Here is a 19,953-nt window from a genome sequence, read left to right as displayed (position 1 = left end):
CTCATGGATCATATGATAGTTCAATTTTTAATTTTTTTGAGGAAGCTTCATACTATTTTCCTTAGTGGCTGCATCCATTTATGCTCCCACCAACAGGGCCCCAGGGCCTCCTTCTCTCCACATCCTCACCAACTTCCTGTGTTTCGGTGGTAGCCATTCTAACACATAAGGAGTGATATTGTGGTTTTGATTTGCATTTCCCTGATGATTCGTGGTGTTAAGCATCTTTTCTTGTGTGTTGGCCATCTGTATGTCTTCTTTGGAAGATGTCTATTCATGTCCTCAAACTTTTTTTGGCTATCGAATTGTATGAGTTTTTTATTTATTTTGACTATTAACCCCTTGTCAGATACATGATTTGCAGCTATTTTTCCTATTCAGTAGGTTGCCTTTTATTTTGTTGATAATTTCCTTTGCTGTGCAGAAGCTTTTCATTTTGATGTATTCTTTTCTTTTTTCACTTTTGTTGTTTTGGCTTCTGGTGTCAAATTCATAAAATCATCCCCAAGATCGATGCCAAGGAGCTTACTCCCTATGTTTTCTTCTGGGAGTTTTATGGTTTCAGGTCTTACGTTCAAGTACATAATTCATTCTGAATTGATTTTTGTGTATGGTGTAAGATGGTCCAGTCTTATTTTTTTGCATGTCCTATTCAGCGTTCCCAGCACTGTTTATTGAAGAGACTGTCCTTTCCCCATTGTGTGTTCTTGGCATCTTCCTCATAAATGAGCCTCCCATCTTTGGGTGGGACAATTTAGAGCTACTTTCTGCATGGGGCCTCAGGAACTTTCCTACAATAAGCCTGAGTCTCAAGTATCCAGAGAAACAATTAAGCCAATAGCACACATTATAGTGGTCTGTACTCCTCTTGTCTCTCCCACTTCGCTTTCCTCACTTTTTCTTCTGGGGCTCGCCTCCAGAGTGTTCCCAAATGCAGCCTAAGACACTAGGTTCTCCGGTCTCCAGCCTCTGGCCTTCACAGGCCAGGCGAGCTCCACAGGGGCAAGTGTATGTCCTCTCTGGACAATCCAAAGAACAGGGCTCTGTCTCTTCCTTGTTTCTAAGAAGAAACAATAAGGACCCTTTTCTCGGGTCATTGTTTCAAATCACATTTTTCTGTTTAAGGTACACAGTTATGGAAAATCCTATGTTGGTTAGAAAGAGTTGAAAATTTCTCCCTCTTGACTAGAATTAGAACTGTACCCCCAGCCTCCCTAGTCTTACCTCAGATAGACTGCTATTCCTAATCCCTAGCCTTAAATCATTTTTGACTTGAATTTGATGTAAATAAGGCACTGCATATTCATGAATTAGTTTATTGCTCTTGTGCTATACTTCCTGTTTCATTTACATGATTTCCATTCAGAAAGGGCAGCTCTTGAAAGACAAGAAATAAGATGTGTAACTCTCTTGGATATGCAGTTAGGTCCTTACATATATATCTTTTTTGCTAATGAAGAAAATATTTCTTTCCTCACTTGATAATGAACACGTTTTCTTCTTCTCATTCAGTTATGTGACTATGGATAAATATATCATGCATGATAAAGAAACCTTTTAAAATTATATGCATTCTTTCTTATCTAAATCAGTTCAGAACCATCATTTTGATAAATGTCTTAAAGTATTAACTGACCTAATTTTCCAGAGGTCACAATGCGGCGAAAAGAGGAATGAGCTAGAGGACATTGGGTTAATGGCCTCACAGGCTTGAGTGGGAAAATGGAGGGCCTTGTATGCAGCAATGACACAGAGGTGCCCATCTTCCCACACTTCATCCCAGCTCAGATATTATAAAAAATGCCAACTGTTATTCGATCTCTAATGGATTGTCCATGGTTCAAGCAAGGGAGTATCCCTTCTCATGGTCTTTCTTTCAAACAATATATTTCTTTTCTTTCTAACTAATTGCTCTACCTCATACGAATGAGGTCAGTGGTTCATAGAGCAGTGTATCTCCTGAATGAATTAAATCAATAAAGAATCAGAAGATTTCCCTAGGGCATTCCAGTAGCCTTTCCAACTAAAACAACTTTTTCTAACGACTGACAATGGTAGTACAATTTATGAGCAGAATCCTCTCTTCTATCTCAGCACTTTTTCTCATGTCTTTAACATGTCATGCTGGGTTGCTAGATGTGAGAAGTGAGAACAGCACCAGACATCCTATCCAGAGAGCCCTTTTGTTCACTTGTGTGCACTGATTCTCGGAACTAAGAACCCTATCCAACTAACAGAGACTTTTTTTTTTTTTTTTAAATTATGCCACACCTTGGTTAGGCTACAAGACAACTGAAAAAGGTACTATTTTGGGGGTGTCTGGGTGACTCAATCTGTTGGGCATCCAACTCCTGATTTTGGCTCAGGTCCTGATCTTGATCAGGGTCATGAGGTCAAGCCTTGTCTTGGGTTCCATGCTCAGCAATGAGTCTGCTTGTCCCTCTCCCTCTGCTCTCTCTCTTTCTCCCTCTATCTCTAGAATAAATAAAGAAAGAAAATCTTTTAGAAAAATAAAAATAAAATAAAAGTACTATTTCTGGGGGCACCCAGTTGGCTTAGTCAGTAGAGCATGTGACTCTTGATCTTGGGGTTGTAAGTTCAAACCCTAAGCTGGGTATAGAGATTACTTAAAAATAAAATCTTTTAAAAAGTATTATTTCTTGTTTTCTTTTTTTAATTTAATGATACAGATTTATTACTTAACAGGCATACATGTAAAATAAATATTAGGTTTATTTATTAATCAGTATAAGGATGTGCTATTGGGCTTTTCCTAGCTTTGGCTGCTACTTTCATTTAAAAATAATAAAGATTAAGTCAATGAAAGAAGCACTGTTTTTTGTTTTGTTTGTTTTTTAATACTTTATTTATTTGAGAGAAAGAAAGAGAGCCTGAGCAGGGGGATGGGAAGAGGGAGAAACAGATTCCCTGCTGAGCATGATGCCTGATGTGGGGCTCAATCTCAAGACTCTGAGATCATGACCTGAGCCAAAGGCAGATGCTTAACTGACTGAACAACCCAGGTGCCTCAATGCATTGTTTGTTTTTTTGTTTGTTTGTTTTTAAATAGCTGGTGTCAAGGCAAACTGATGAATTCTTCTGACTGCCTGTTAGACAGGCAGTAAAGCCTGTTAGACATGGAGGCTCTGTAACCTTGTGGAGATTAGGTCAGATTTGCACTGGAGAGAAACTCTGATGTGGAGCCCAGGACTGAGAAAATAATAGAAACTCAACAGTAGCTGTTTGAATGGACAGATCAATGAGAGGAGAATGAACATATGAGACTGAGAAATGGAGTGGCAGGGTTTTATGGTGATTTAGCCTGTTCAGGGACTTCTCTTCTCAGCTGAGTTAACCTGGGAATGGTGGAGAGGGTTCTGTGCTCTGAGGCCACCAGCAGTTAGGAAGATACTATCCAGCAGATGGTTATTGTCGCTTATTGTATTAAAGGGACCTGCATTCAGCATGCTCTCAAAATGAAATCTTAGTAACTGTCAAAGGAAACAGACCAATTCCATTTCTTTTTTCAATTTGGAAAACTCAAGTAATATGCATAATAATTCTTCCTGCTGTATTCCTCATATTAACAAAAGATAAAATAAAATTCAAAAGAGCAGGAGTTTAGATGTCAAGGCCAACGTTCTCCCAAGCCGTCATAACACACTTGGAGATGTTCAACAGATGGTCCTGTCACCCTGTTATACAGTTTTACTAAGGTTGGTTCATGAATTTGAAGTGTCTATTGTTTGAGAGTCACATTGATTTCAAAAGTTCACTTCTTTAAAGATTAGTTCTTGATCTCAAATTCCTAGGCTCTCTTTGCTTATCCTAGTGAGATAGACTTGGCTTAAATCACATAAGTCCTCTTAATTATATATCACATTATTTTTAATTATTTTATTAAAGAATGAAGAAAAGATTTCCAACAAGTAAATGTGATCAAATGAAATATTTACATAGCAGTTACTAATAAAAAAGCTTCTGGATTTTCATTTTTAAAAGATGATGTGAGGTTTTTTTTTTTCTTTTTTTGTTAAAGTATAATGAATGTACAGTGTTATATTGGTTTTGGATGTGCAACAGAGTGATACAACAATTCTATACATTACTCTTAAACCCCTTCACCTATTTTACCCATTTCTCCCACTACTCCCCTCTGGAAACCACCAGTTTGTTTTCCGTATTTAAGAGTCTAGTTTTTTGCTTGTCTTTTGTTTTTTTCTTTGTTTGCAATTTAAGAAACAAAAAAATGAATAAAACATATGAGATACTTTTTTTTTTTAAGATTTTCATTTATTTATTTGTCAGAGAGAGCGAGCACAGGCAGACAGAGTCAGAGGGAGAAGCAGGCTCCTGGTGGAGCAAGGAACCCGATGTGGGACTCCATCCCAGGATGCTGGGATCATGACCTGAGCCGAAGGCAGCTGCTTAACCAACTGAGCCACCCAGGCGTCCCTGAGATGCATTTTTTAATTAAACCTTGGTCTGATTCACATCTGGCTTTGGATCCATTTCTCCAATATTACTAATTAAAACATCAGGAGTTTAAAGTTGCTAATAACCATTTTTGGGGGATCTTACATATTTTGAGTTTGAACTACCTGAGGAGAGACATATATTCTCTATGTAATGTGATGAAGTATTCACCATATTACTATGATTAAAACTTGTCTTGAAAAATAGCACTTTCGTATATCACTGATGTTTCAGTCCAGTCTTACTTGGTCTTGGCCATCTATGTTTTGGGGCCAAATCTGACTCCTAGTCTCTTTTGCATGATATGTGGGCTAAGAGCAACATTTACATTTTTAAATGATTAAAGAGAAACTGAAGAATAACTTTCTGTGAGACATGAAAATTATATGAAATTCATATTTCAGTGTTCACAAAGTTTTATTGGAACACAGCTCCACTCATCATTTTATATATTGTTCATGGCAGCTTTCACACTCATGGCCAAGTTTAATAATTGGCAACAGAGACCGTATGGGCCATAGCTCCAAATATTTACTATCTGGCCCTTTCTAGAAGAAGTTTGATAAACTTCTGCTCTACTCCATTAAGTTTTTTCATGTTTATAGCCCTGTCCATCTCCTCCTGTCTACCAGCGCCTAGCACTGGTTATCTTTGAGCATGAGTTTAGCTCCTAACAGTCTGTGAAGCTTTTGTTCCTCTAATAAGTCCACTCTGAGTTTTCCTTTCCTCAACACCAAAAAAGCCATTGCCAAACAGATGGTCTGAAACATGGGACCTCTGGCAGCCAGGTTTCAAGATGGTCCCAGCAATCCTGGCCTTTACACCTCTGTGTGTCCGCCTTTCAGCTGTACTGGGGGTTGGTGTTTGTGACCAGAAGAATATGGTAGAAGTGATCATATGCCATTTCTGAGATTACATTATAAAGACACTAGTGTTTCATTTTGTTCTCTTTCTTGCCCTCTCACTCTCAGATCACTTGGTTTGGGGAAATCACATTGCAAGAAATCCTATGGAGAAGTCCACGTGGAGAGGAAGATTTCTGCCAGTGTTATGTGAGTGAGCTTGGAAGTGGACCTTCTGGCCCCCGTCAAAAATTCAGGGACTATAGCCCTAATCAACAGCTTGATTGCAACTCATGAGAGACCCTGAGCCAGGCCATCCAACTAAGTCATTTATAGCTCTCTAACCCTCAGAAACCATTGAGAAAAAAACGTTGTTTCAAGCAGCTACTTTAAGGGTAATTTGTCACATAGCAATGGAGGACCGACACAGAACGGGAAAAACCTCATATTGTCCACCATGCCACCATCCTTTTTCTTACTGTGATACCCACTTTATTTCTGGTCATTTTGGAAGTGTGATTTCCTTTCACCTTCATGGCCTTGCCTCATCTGTGGAACTTGACTTTGGGCTTGTGCTCCTCTCCTAGAACTGGAATCCTATCTGTCCCCTTGGCTATTGTCCTCTCAGTGGCTTGACAGCTCAGTGCAGACTCCTTGGTTTACTTGGACCCCAGCATGGGAATCCTTTCTAGACTGTTGACCTCAAGTTCTCTTGATCAATATTTTTAACAGGAAAACAAAGTGAAGAATTCCTCAGGGAAAAATACCTGCTATATTTTTATAAATTATTCTTACTCATATCATTACCTTATGTTAAGCCTCTCATAAAGAAATTTTAGAGGCAGGGAGGAGCTTTAGAAATGGATTAATCTGACTACCTGATTTATTTATACATGATGAAATGAGGCCCCCGAGGTTAGGTGAGATTCCCAACATCACTCAGCTGATTAGTGGGTCCTATGATAGTGAGATATACTATTTAAATGCTATAGGTATGTAGACCATAATCCAAGCTAAATAGTTCTTTTGAGGGATGGGAGGCTAGGGTGGGGTTTTGCTGGGGATATCTATTGAGCTCTTCTGCCTGAGTGAGTCCTCGCTCATTAGCAGAGATTGGACACTGAAGACAATGGACCATTGATATGACTCAGGATGGTTGGGTCAAGTAGCCGCTACTAGATGTGAGCCCCAATTGGAAGATATAAAAATCTTTTATCTCCTGATTATGAACTGCATTTGGATTATATGGAACTGTATTTCTTCTACTGCTACAGAGACAGAGAAAATAAGCTCTCAGTGAGTCTTGGGGGAAAAAAGTCATATCAGGCTGACAAGGTGTGGGAACTGGGTGGATAGTGTAGACGATAAATGGCTTCTGAAATCAATGTGGAGAGATGTGAGAGGAGGTGTTAGAGTTCCAGTTGATATACTTTAAAATAATAATAATATACTTTAAAATATATTTTAAAATCTTCTTTGGTAAGAAAGTATTTATGCATTTCTTGTGTACTTTTTATAAAGTTTTACAAATTTTTATCAAAAATTTTAGAAACTGGGCTTGAAAGTAGAATTGTGGTTATGTATTATGTGCACATAACTCAACCATTGTTTCTGTCAAACAAATAAACTCAAGTGAATTATATACAAGGAAAAGCCAAAAACAGTCTGGAAACTCAGACAAATGCTCTGATAGAAGCGAAAGTCACAGGCAATAGATTCAAATACAACTGATCTCATGAGAAGAAATGGGGTGAAGTTATGGCTTAAGAGATTTAAATGAATTGTAATGAAAAGCTTCTTTATGGTAGAGCTATTCAGGGCAGGAAGGAAATTTAGTAACAGATTATGTAGGCAAAGTAGGAATGTTTTCTCTTGGATATTTTATAAATGGAATTAAAAATCACTTGTTTCTGACTCGTTGGGTATAGTTCAGCCTGTAGGTTGAATTAGTCACATCTTCTCTATTTGGTTAATAATAGAGGAAAAAACTAGTAGCAATGTTGATGGTCCCAGTCAACATGAAATCATTTTATTTATTCACTTATTTATTTTTAAATTAAATTAAATTTGTCTTTAAAATTTTTTTAAAGATTTTATTTATTTGAGAAAGACAGTGGGAGAGAAAGTGAGTGAGAGAAAGAGCCTGTGCACAGAGGGGGAGAGGGAGAAGCAGACTCTCTGTTGAGCAGGGAGCCCTATACAGGGCTCTACCCCAGGACCCTGGGATCATGACCTGAGCTGAAGGCAGACATTTAACCAACTAAGCCACCCAGGTGCCCCAGCATGAAATCATTTTAAAATATTTGTTGTTGTTTTGTTTTTTAAGATTTATTTATTTTAGAGAGAGAGTGGGGTTGGGGGACAGAGGGATAGAGGAGGGAAGAGAGAGTCTTAAGGTAGACTCCATGGCTCAGCATGGAGTCAAAGTCTGATGCAGGGTTTGATCTCACAATCCTGAGATCATGACCTGAGCTGAATCCAAGAGTTGGACACTTATCCAACTGAGCCACCCAGGTGCCCCGACAGGAAACCATTTTAAAATAAAATCAAGGTGTGTGATAAATCTTTGTGTTCTAAGTACCTAGCTAAGTCCTGGGAAATAAAATTAAATTTCATTTTAATATCTTTGGTAGATATCTCTACTTTATTTCTCACATATGGTTTGAATTCAGACCTCCAATTTTTTTTTCAGACCTCCAGTTTTTTGTTTTTTGGTTTTTTTAAGATTTTATTCATTTATTTAACAGACAGAGATCACAGGTAAGCAGAGAGGCAGGCAGAGAGAGAGACAGGAAAAAGCAGGCTCCCCGAGGAGCAGAGAGCCCGATGCGGGGCTCGATCCCAGGACTCCGGGATCATGACCTGAGCCGAAGGCAGAGGCTTTAACCCACTGAGCCACCCAGGCACCCCAGACCTCCAGTTTTTTTTAAATGTCTTAAAACTTAGCTATACTGCTTATTTTTCTATAATGAACACGTATTATGAGTAATTTAAAAAGTATATAAAAACTACAAAAGAAAAAAGGCAAATTCTTGGGAAATTTGATACAGTTAAAATGTCACTATTTTGACTCATTTGGAAAATCACCCTCTATCCACATGTAACCACAGTTTTCAAATAGAACCTATATTACCCTGGTGGTTTTACTTCCTTGTCTTCCTTCTGTCTGTGAAGTGACAATCTTAATCTCTGATTGTCTAAGGGAAGGAGACTGAGTCAAAGAAAGGAAGGGGCAAGCATCATCATAACTTCAGGAGCTCAGCAAATCTAATGCCAAAGATTAAATGAGACCAGATTTCACACATGATAATTATTTAGCATAGCCCATTTACTTTAAAATTCATCTCTCAAGGAGTATATTTATCACTCCCAAATGCTTACAAGAAAGGACACTGAGTCAGAGAATCTTATGTTAGTCCAAATATCATATTAGGGGGTCCCTGGGCGCCTGGGTGGCTCAGTGGGTTAAATCCTCTGCCTTCTGCTCAGGTCATGTTCCCAGGGTCCTGGGATCAAGCCCCACATCAGGCTTTCTGCTCAGCAGGGATCCTGCATCCTCCTCTCTCTCTGCCTGCTTCTGTGCCTACTTGTGATCTCTGTCTGTCAAATAAATAAATAAAAAAAAATCGTATTGGAATCTTGCTTATTAAGAAATATTAAAATCACTTAAAATAATGGCTATTTTCATTTGAGACATTCTCACCTCCCTTTTTCTTTGTATTGTGATTTTTAGATGTGATATTAACTTTTCTGTTTTGTTTGCTTTCCTGTATTTTAAATTATTAGCTCAAGAACGATATTACTCTTTAAGGATTAAACAATTCAACAAATGGTGGAATTTACAACTATTTCAACATTTATTTTTATCTTTCATATCTTGAAATATGTTCTGCCAAGTTTTCACCCTTAATGTGGAGTATCTATTACTATCACAATAAGAAGGAAACTCCACATTAAGGATTAATAAAAGACAAATTGATTCAGATCTTTCATGGGAAAAGAGTGACACCCTGAAATCATATCTGAGGAGAGATGTGGAGGAAATTTATGTCCAGCGATCTCCCCCCAATCATGAAGTAGCCAGATGATCTGGGAGGGCCCCACGCTAGAGTGCGTCCTTTTTAGGCTCTGCCTGGGAAAGCCAGATCTCACTTGCATTTCTCAAAGATTCATGAGAAGGAAAAGGAAAGACCTGATGGATTCACCCAAGACTCCAGTAGATTCCTGAAATCGCAGAGAGTACACATACAGTTGACCCTTGAACACCATGGGGGTCAGGGGCACCGACCCCTGCATAGTTGAACCACTGTGTACAACTTCTCACTTACCAGAAACTTAACTACGAACTGCCTGTTACCTGGAAGACCTACTGATGTCATAAACCGTCTGTTAACACCTAACGTGTATATTGCATGAATTACCTACTGTATTCTAACAACAAAGTCAGCTAAAGAAAAGAAAATGCTGTTAAAGTGCCTGGGTGGTACAGTCAGTTAAGCATCTGCCTTTGACTCAGGTCATGATCCCAGGGTTCTGAGATAAGAGTCCTGCATTGGGCTCCTTGCTCAGCGAGAGACTGCCTCTCCCTCTCCCCCTGCCTGCTGCTCCTCCTGCTTGTGCTCTTTCTCGCTCTCTCTCTGACAAATAAATATATAAAATCTTTAAAAAATGTTATTAAGAAAATCATAAGGAAGAGGAAACACATTTACAGTACTATACTGTTTATTGAAGAAAAAGTGTGTAAGTCGACCTGCACAGCTCAAACTGGCACAGTTTGAGGTTTAACTGCACACATCTATGATGAAGTTTAATTTCTAAATTAGGCACAGTGAGAGGTTAACAACAATAATAAAATAAAACAGTTATAACAATGTATTGTAGTAAAAGTTACGTGAATGTGGTCTCTTGGAATAACTTACTATACTTATGTGCATCCTTCCAGTGATGCTATGAGATGAGAAATTGCCTATGTGATGGGATGACGGGAGGGCAATGACATGGGCATGTGAGGAGTCTTCGGCTGCTATTGACCTGATCATACATCAGAAGGCCGATCCTCTGCTTCTGGACCTTGGTTGATCGTGGGTAACTGGAACCTCCATGAAGAAGTGAGTTTAATCAAAAAAATTTTCATTAGACACGGCGAAGGAAATCATCAATAAAACAATTTCTCCCTACTATGTGGGAGAAGACACTTGCAAATCATACATCCAAAAAGGATTAATGTCCAAAATATATAAGGAATTTATACAACTTACTATCAAAACATAAACGACCTGATTAAAAATGTGCAGAGGACTTGAACAGACACTTTTCCAAAGAAGACATCCAGATGGCTAACAGACACATGAAAAGATGCTCAACATCACTCATCAGCAGGGAAATGCAAATCAAAACTGCAGTGAGACATCACCCTACACCCGTCAGAATGGCTAGAAAGAAAAGGATAGGAAATGAGATTCTTAAGTAGAGAGAACAATCTGAGGGTTGCTGGAGGGGGTTGGGGGATGGGCATTAAGGAGGGCTCTTGTGATGAGCTGGGTGTTACATGTAAGTGATGAATCACTAAATTCCACTCCTTTTTTTAAAAAAAAGATTTTATTTATTTATTTGACAGACAGAGATCACAAGTAGGCAGAGAGGCAGGCAGAGAGAGAGGGGGAAGCAGGCTCCCCGCTGAGCAGAGAGACCGATGAGGGGCTCAATCCCAGGACCCCGGGATCATGACCTGAGTTGAAAGCAGAGGCTTTAAACCACTGAGCCACCCAGGTGCCCCTAAGTTCCACTCCTGAAACCAAAATTACCTATATGTTAACTAACCAGAATTTAAATAAAAACAAAAAATAAATAAATAAAATAAGTAACAAGTGTTGGCAAGAATGTAGAGAAAAAAAGAACACTTGTGCACTGCTGGTGGGAGTGCAAACTGGTGAAGGCACTTTGGAAAACCTTATGGAGGTTCCTCAAAAAGTTAAAAATAGAAATACCATGTGATTGAGCAATTCCACTTCAGGGTATTTACCTGAAAACAAAAACACCAATTTAAAGAAATATAAGTTTATCTATGTTTATGCAGCATTACTTATAAGGGCAGAGAGGTGGCATACATACATGGAATATTGCTCAGCCCTCAAAAAGGAGAATGCCTTTTACAATAACACGGCTGGATTTAGAGGGTATTAGGCTAAGGGAAAAAAAAGTCAGACAGAGAAAGACAAATACTATATGATTTCACTTCCATATGGAATCAAAAAACAAAACAAACAAATCAAAACAGAAACAGACTCATAGATACAGAGAACAACTGATGGTTACCACAGAGGAGGTGGGCAAAATAGGTGAAGGGGCTTAAGAGGTACAAATTTTCAGTTATAAAGTAAGTAAGTTGTGGGATGTAATTCACAACATGGGGAATATAGTCAATAATATTATAGCAACTTCGTGACAGATGATGACAGGTGGTGATTAGACTTATGGCGAGGACCATTTTGTAATACAGAAAAATATCTAATTTCTATGACATACACCTGAAACTAATTGGATATTGTAGGTCAGTCATACTTCAGTTTAAAAAATCCATTAGGAAAGCATTGTAATAAAAAAAAAAGCATATATGTGCATTCACTCATGTATTAATTCATAGTGGTTGTCTCCAGGGAGGGGAACTGGGTAGTATCTGGAGATGGAGGAAGATTTACCTTCCAGTGTAGGCAGACCATTTTGTACCTTTGCTCTTTCAACCATATACCTGTAATACCTAGTCTACAGGTAATTTCCTGAAGAAAGTGTGACGGAAAAAAATCCTTTGTATTTTTAAAATTTTCCTGAATAACAACATAAGAGGACTAAGGTAAGAGCACAAGAAAACAATGGTACCATACTGAGATGTAATTATTTGTAGGCAAAGATTGAGATTATTTTTCTTTTTTTCTCTTTTTGCTTTGTTGAAATTTACCTCTTTTCTAAAGGGAAACTATTTTGCTTGTATATTAAAATAAAAAGGAAGTAGAGAAAGTGCAACAATTGTAAACACAGAAAACTATTGTGAACACTTCCCCTGCATAGGGAGACTTATTTAATTTTATGAGGTAGGTATTGTTTGTAGTATCTGTCTATGGCAAATGGGAAGTAAGAGAAACTAAGTACCAACCCCATGTCAGAGCAAGTCCAGTCATGCCCCAGAGTCTGTGCTCTTTTTTTTTTTTTTTTAATCTTAAAGATTGTATTATTTTCTTGTCAGAGAGAGAGCACAAGAGAGGGGAGGGTCAGGAAGAGGGAGAAGCTGACTCTGAGCAAAGCAAGGAGCTGGAAATGGGACTTGATCCTAGGACCCCAGGATCATGACCTGATCGGAAGGCAGATGCCCAACCAACTGAGCCACCCAGGCATCCCCAGAGTCTATACTCTTATCCACTATACTCCACTGTCTCTCAGCAATGTACTGCAGCAACTGATGATTATAAGTTACGTGAGAAACAAACAAAAAAAGGAAACATAATATGACTTTACAAAATGATTATAGGGGTCTTTATAAAATAGACCAAATATATAAATATATATATGTATATATATATTTGAAATGGGAGAGAAAATCCACAGTGTACTTCTTAGCTCAAAGAGAGAAGGAAGTTTTTCTTTAACTGATCAAACTGATTGTCTACAAGTGACACATGATCATTATAAACAACTCAAGTAATGTGGAAAAAGTATGAAGGTGAAATGTAAAACACTACTTTAAGTCCAAAAATACTGCTAAGTGTCATTCAGTGAACCTCGTTGCAGACATCTGTCCATGCCTATGCTGGGGAGACAGAAAAATGGAGAATAGATAGAATATTTTTGTTTTCAATAAAAATAGTACTCTTAATTTTACCTGAATTTAATTAAAAAAGAATGGAACTGAAGGAAAGCCAAAAAGAATTGTTGGCTTTTTATAAATAGGTCCATCTCTTAACATATATTATGTTTTATGACATTTTTCTCTGGAATTAAGAAAAGTAATTATGACAACCATTTTGGCATTATTCTGCTATTAAAACCCAATGTGTTTCAGATGTAGAAAGGATCAGTGGATTGTCCCCTACTTCTTAGCAGGATGAAGATGAGCCTCGTCCCATCTCCTCCTGTGTCTGCTCCCCATCTCCCCACTTCTTCCCAGTAGGTGTTTCTGTAGTTCTTCAGTCAGAAAAAGAAAAAGATTTATGATACTGTTTGCTTCTCTCCAGATCTGGAGACATTTCTGAGACTTTTCAGGAATAAACTGACTTTTCAGTGTGGCATCTGGTATATTGGGCAGCATTAGAAGCCTGGTTCCACCTCTCTCCCTTCCTCCTACGGTCAATAGATTTGGAAAGTTTTGCATTAATGTGTGATTACGCATGCATGTATATTCACACAGTTGTATGTGTGTGTGTGTGTGTGTGTGTGTGGTAAGTGGCTAACATTGAACTATTTCCCCATTGATTCTTATAAAATCGTCTACTTGATGATTATTGTACCACAAATTTATAAAAGTCTTTGCCTTCCTTTTCAATATTTATATATTCAATTGATTTAAATTATTTTATGATGCTGGCTAGAGCCTCCAAAACCCCCAGAGATGGTTATATAACAATTATTGCTTTCCAGTCTATAAAAAAATCTTTTAGTAGTAATGTAAAAAAGGCTGCAGTGAAAAACTATGGTTCCCTTAACCACCTACCTTAGATACACACTATCCTCCCAGACCTTCTTACTTAAATTTATTACATATATGCATGCACAGATAAACATGATTCTAGTTATTTATTTACAAAAATTAAAACTCACAATATATAGTTCCATGATTTGCTTGTCTTACTCAATATTTCATGGATATCTATAGCATTCTACAAAAATCATTCTTTTAAACAGTAACACAATATTTTACAATATAGATGTTCTATAAATTGTCTGTTTCTATATAGATGGACATTTCAGTTGTGTTTAATACCTACTACTGAAGGCAATGATGTCATGTTCAATTCCATATGATAATCTTTGTGTATGCCCATCAATATTTGTGTAGGGCAGTGTCCTAGAAGCGGAAATTCTGTGTTACAAAATATACACATTTGAAGCTTATACACACATATGATTTTGGTATTGCCAAGTAGTCCTCGAAACTGGTTGTATCGGTTTACTTCTTCTCTGAGTTTGCATAAGTTTGCCCATTTCCTCATCTCTTGCCAATGATTTCTTATTTTAACCACTGAATAAATAAAAATTAACCAAGTGTTATTAGACATTAGCCTTCTCAACGAAAGAAAAAAAAAAGAGTTGTTTATAGGTAGTTAAATTAACTTGCTCATGATTTCCTTGCAGATTCCCTACTGACAATCCAATAATGACATTAATAGTTAATGGAATCATCAGTGACAAGTTACTCAAATAGATGGAGAAGGATAAGAGACAAAGAGTAGGCAGTAGGCCACTAACTCCATTCATAGGAGAGCACATCAGAGAACAGTGGGACTGTCACTAACCACTTACATGCTGTCACAGCATGTCTCTTCCTTTTATAGCTCTCCCCAAAATATTTTGTTTGTGAATGATTCTTGGATTTGTAAGTCTTAGAATCTAAATATCTGTGTAGGCTCCATGAGGGCAGAGACATTCTCATCTTGCTCATCCTTTTCCCTGGCACGGTGGCTGTTACAGGGAAGAAAAAGTTTAGACTTAATTCAGTGTGTCAATTCAAGCCCTCGTTGTTATCTTTCCCATAACAAACAGAGTTACATGTCACATAGTTTGAGAAGAGAAGCCTGACATACTGAGACCTTTTACTCTCTTTTTTAAAATTATGTTCACTAACATATAATATATTATTTGCCCCAGGGGTACAGGTCTGTGAATCATCAGGCTTACGCAGTTCATAGCACTCACCATAGCACATACCCCCACCAGTGTCCATAACCTAGCCACCCTATCCCTATCTCCCCACCCCCCAGCAACCCTCAGTTTGTTTTGTGAGATTAAGAGTCTATTATGGTAGGGAAGGAAAAAATGAACAAGATGGGATCAGGCAGGAGACAAACCATAAGAGTTTTACTCTTCTTCGACAAGATTACGATCCTTTTGATGTGTTTGTCAGCACTGCATCACAAGCTCTTCAAGTTGACTATCTTCTCATCAATGTCACATACCTTGCCATGTTATAATCCTTTGCCATGATGAACTATGACTAAAAATATCCATTGCCTTTCCCCACTACTCACCTCTTCCCATACTTGTGGATATAGACTCCCAACCTAGCAGGTGGTCAAGGAGATAGAGTGCAGTAGTCTCCTTGGTTCTTCCTGGAGAAGGCTTCCCCCTGCCCTCCAGCAGTCGGCTTTTAGGAAATGGCAAAATCCTACTCCACATTTTGAGTCTGTGGTGTTTTTTTTTTTTTTCTTTTCCTTCAAAACATAGGTAATAGAAAATCCAACTCACATTGGCTGAAACAATGAAGGTTAATTCATATGACTGACTTAAATGTTGGCTTAATCCTAGTAAATCAAATATGTCATCATGGGTCTGGTTGCATTCCATCTTTCCTTTCTCTCATTGTGTCAGTTTAATCTTAAAACTGACTCCCCTCATGAATTCAAGATAACTTCCAAATGCTCCCAGTTGACTCCTTGTGGAGAGAGAGAAAATTAGAAGTAGAATTAGTACTACCAAAACCACATGGTGTCTGCACGGTGGGGAAGAATTGGAAGGAATCCAAGGTGTAACAAGATTCTGTAAGTCAATTATAGATGGCCTAAAATCACCTTAGTGAGCACCTACCTTTGGTCAGGGAAATATTACTATCCCCATTTTACAAAAGAGGAAATTGGAACATGTCCAATTTTTATAACTCCACTAAGACTGGAGAAGGTATTAGATCAACTGAAGAGTCCAGGTATAGAGTTCACAATTAAAACAAACTCATTACATGCTGAGAGTGACTGAAAGATTTTTAAGGTGGTGTGGTATGTGTAAAGCAATGTTTTAGCTTCCTTGGAAGCACTCCATTAGACTGCTAGATCAACCATCCAATTTCCTATATCATCAACCAAAGCACGTTCATAGCTCTGAGACGTGTTCTTCCCTCTCTCACATCATCTCCCCACCACTACTCTAAAACAGACATTCTAAAGTATTTAAAATATTGAATTTTCCCATCATAATTTAGCCAACAAGAAGCATTAGATACAAATTCAATTTAGGTAAAAATAGAAAGTGTAGATAACATTTTGAGACTCCGTTATTAGCTTGAAACAGGAAACAAGTAAAACCTAAATAATCCCTCAAATTATAAGATAAAATTGTCTCCTTTCATATAGAGACTAGTGGATGTCTGGAACCTGTTGCCTCCTCTCTATTCAAGAAGTGTTCTCTGGTAATTATTTCTTCTTGCTTTTGTGTTGTCAAAATTCCTCCTCTACTAGACCGTTCCTGTCAGTATAAAAGAAGCTATCATTTCTCTCATTAGCATGTCCTATAAACCCCACATTCCCTCCAAGGAATAAATAGTGCCTGGCTTGTGGTGAGTACTTACTATGTATTTGATAATGAATGAGTGAGTGAGTGAGTGAGTGAGTGAATGAATGAATGAATTACTTGATTATCCTCCTTCGCCTTTGCTTTCTGCATCTGCTGAGTCACTAATATCTGTAGATTCTTCATGATGCCTTTCATGTCTTGCCTTGCCTTCTATTTTCATTACCACAACCCCAGGGAACCTTCTCCCAACCTCCAGCTTCCCCTCAGTCCGTTCCTCAGATCAGCTCAGTTCACTAACGTTGGTTTAAGTTCCTAAAGTCACTTTCACTTACAGATAAAATAGGAAAGTATTTAGCCTCTCTCTCTTTCACTCTCTTTATTCAGCCTAATTTTTGAAAAGGCAAGTTCTTCTCTGTTGACTTTAATATATGTATAAAATCCTTAGCTCAATTTTTGACGGACTTCATGTTATAATATTAAAATATTTTCTAAAGTTTATTCACATAATGTCATGTTATGATATTAAAATACTTTCCAAACTTTATTTCCAGTTATTCTCCTAATAGAACCTCTCTTTCCACTCTTTTTGCACCACCTCAAGTCCATCCTTAATTACAGATCCATACTCACATTCTGGCTACAGCCTCTCCAAATCTGGCCTAAATCACAAGGCTTAGCTTCAATCTCACTTTCTCTTATGAATCTTTCCTCCAGCAAGCAGCCCAAGGACCCCTTTTCTGAGCCCTTACTCATTCAAGGTTCACCTAGTCACATGATACGGGCTCAAGAAACTCCTCTGCTGTATTTTGAAAACATTGTTCCATCAATTTCCAATGATAGTTATCTTCTCAATTTTGTTTTGCTCCCTCCAGGATGTGCTGAATTAGGTTCTTCATTAATTGGGTCATTCAATTTGAATATTAGTCAGTATAGACTAGGTTATGCTGCCATAACCAGGTAACCCTCAGATGTCAGTGGCTTAACAGAGCAGAGGTTCCTTTCTCATCTGCCCTCCTTCCCAGTGGGGAGCTTGCCCTTCATGGGCTCTCAGAGACCCAGGCTGCAAGAAACTCCAACACTTAAGAGGTGAGTCCATACTCCAGGTCTTAAGGCCCTTTAATTAGATGTGACATTTGTCACTCTCACTCACAGCCTTTTGGCCAGAAAAACTTACATGGCTCCATCTAAGTACAGGGAACTGGGAAATTGGGACAGCATGTAGATATATTTTTTAAACATTGTATTTATTTCTTTGGCTGAGAGAGAAAGCACACAAGCAGGGGGAGAGGCAGAGGGGAAAGCAGGCTGAGCAGGGAGCCTGACAAAGGGCTTGAATCCAGGGCCCTTGAAATCATGACCTGAGAGGAAGGCAGACATTTAAAAGACCAAGCCACCCAGGTGCGCCTAGAACACGGATATTGAAGCAAACTATTTATATCATGAATAATGCAACAGATAGTTACATAAATTGGGACTTTATCTAGTATGGACCTCGCAGAAGATAAGTTGCAAGATAGTAGCTGTTTCATGCAGCTGAAAGATATCCTATAATTTATTGGCAGATTGAGAATAAGCACCTTGTTATGGTGATTGTAATTTAAGGTGAAAGCTCAATCCTGTGCCAAACCTTAACAAGCTTATTTTTGTACCTTGGCATTAAGTATCAACTGATGATGATTCCTGTGGCACACAAAAAACTAAATGGCACACAAAGCCCTTTATTTTTAAAACTTATGTGCAAAGTCTTAAAAGATTTTCATAGACTCCAAGATGCCTATGGAAAACATCTTTTTTATACGTGATGGATGCCCGGTTAGAAAGAAATGTCAGGTTTTTTTTTTTTTTAGCATCTCTTACTAGCAACCAAACAGGGAATTGATGTTTGGTATGTCACTCACTCTGTACGAAAGGATTTTCAGGTCAGAAGTGCACTTCTCAGTTCCCCCGCGGAAGCGACAAGATCTATAATCAGTTAATGAAATGTTTTCATGAATCATGACTAGGGTATCTCACTCAAATGGAACTGAAATAGCACAACCTATTCTGACTTGAAAAGATAAAGCTGTGTGCGAAGTTATTATGCAATAAAGAATAGTTTCGTGTTCATTACCTTCAAATCATGCTTGGTAGACTCATGTTTGGATATGTCAAAGAGTAAAGTAAGAGTAATGGCTGGGTTACTTTTGAAGATGTAGATCTGTGGGACGTTAGGTGGGCTTTTGGTAGGCACTGCTCAAGTCCAAAGGATTGATCCTGACTATGTATCAAACAATGTTGCCATTGCCTTTCAAAGCAGGAATTTCTGATTGCAACTTTCCAAACTTTCCAACTTTTTCTCATCAGGGGATATAAGGCTTCCGAAGGAATCTGGAGTATCCAACCCTCCCTTCCTTCTTACCTCTTTCTTCCTCTTCCTTCTCTCCTCTTTCCTCCTCCTCCTCCTCCTTCTCCTCCTTCTCCCCTTCCTCCTCCTTCTTTTTCTTTTTTTCTTTCTTTTTTTTTGCCTTACATACCCAGGGTTGATGCAAGCATTCCTTAAGCATTAATGTTCATGGACTTCATTATCACCGGCCCTTATAAGTCTTTTGTCTCATTTGTTGGTGAGCAAGCGAGTTTGTTTATTTTTATGTTTGATGTATTTTATCAGTAGACTTCACTACCCTTCTAGTCTCACTTTTATAGGCAACTATTTAAATTTAATCTGCATTTTCATATTTACATGCCTTCTTACAAAATGCATATTGCTTTTTATAGGTGACTCTAGTTTGCGTAAATAGTGTTTTCAAACGCATTCTAGTTACTACCTTGTTTCTTAAGTCCACATACTTTGGGGTGGTGGCCTGCGTGGATCAGTCCGTTAAGCATCTGCCTTCTGCTCAAGTCATGACCCCAGGGTCCTGGGATCAAGCCCAGTGTCTGGCTTCCTGTTCAGTGGGGAGCCTGCTTCACCTCTGCCTGCTGCTCCCCCTGCTTGTGTGCGCTCTCTCTCTCTCTCTAACAAATAAATAAATAAAATCTTAAAAAAAAAAATTCATGTACTTTGGTGTGTGAACTGCCTTTGGTTTTACTTGCTACCTGATAGACCATGGTGTGTATCTGCTGCAGACTGCTTTCCCAGTAATGGGCACCGGCTCAGCTCCAACAC

Source organism: Mustela nivalis, assembly GCF_964662115.1.
Source record: "Mustela nivalis genome assembly, chromosome: 14".
Taxonomy (NCBI): domain Eukaryota; kingdom Metazoa; phylum Chordata; class Mammalia; order Carnivora; family Mustelidae; genus Mustela; species Mustela nivalis.
This window is presented reverse-complemented; position numbering follows the sequence as displayed.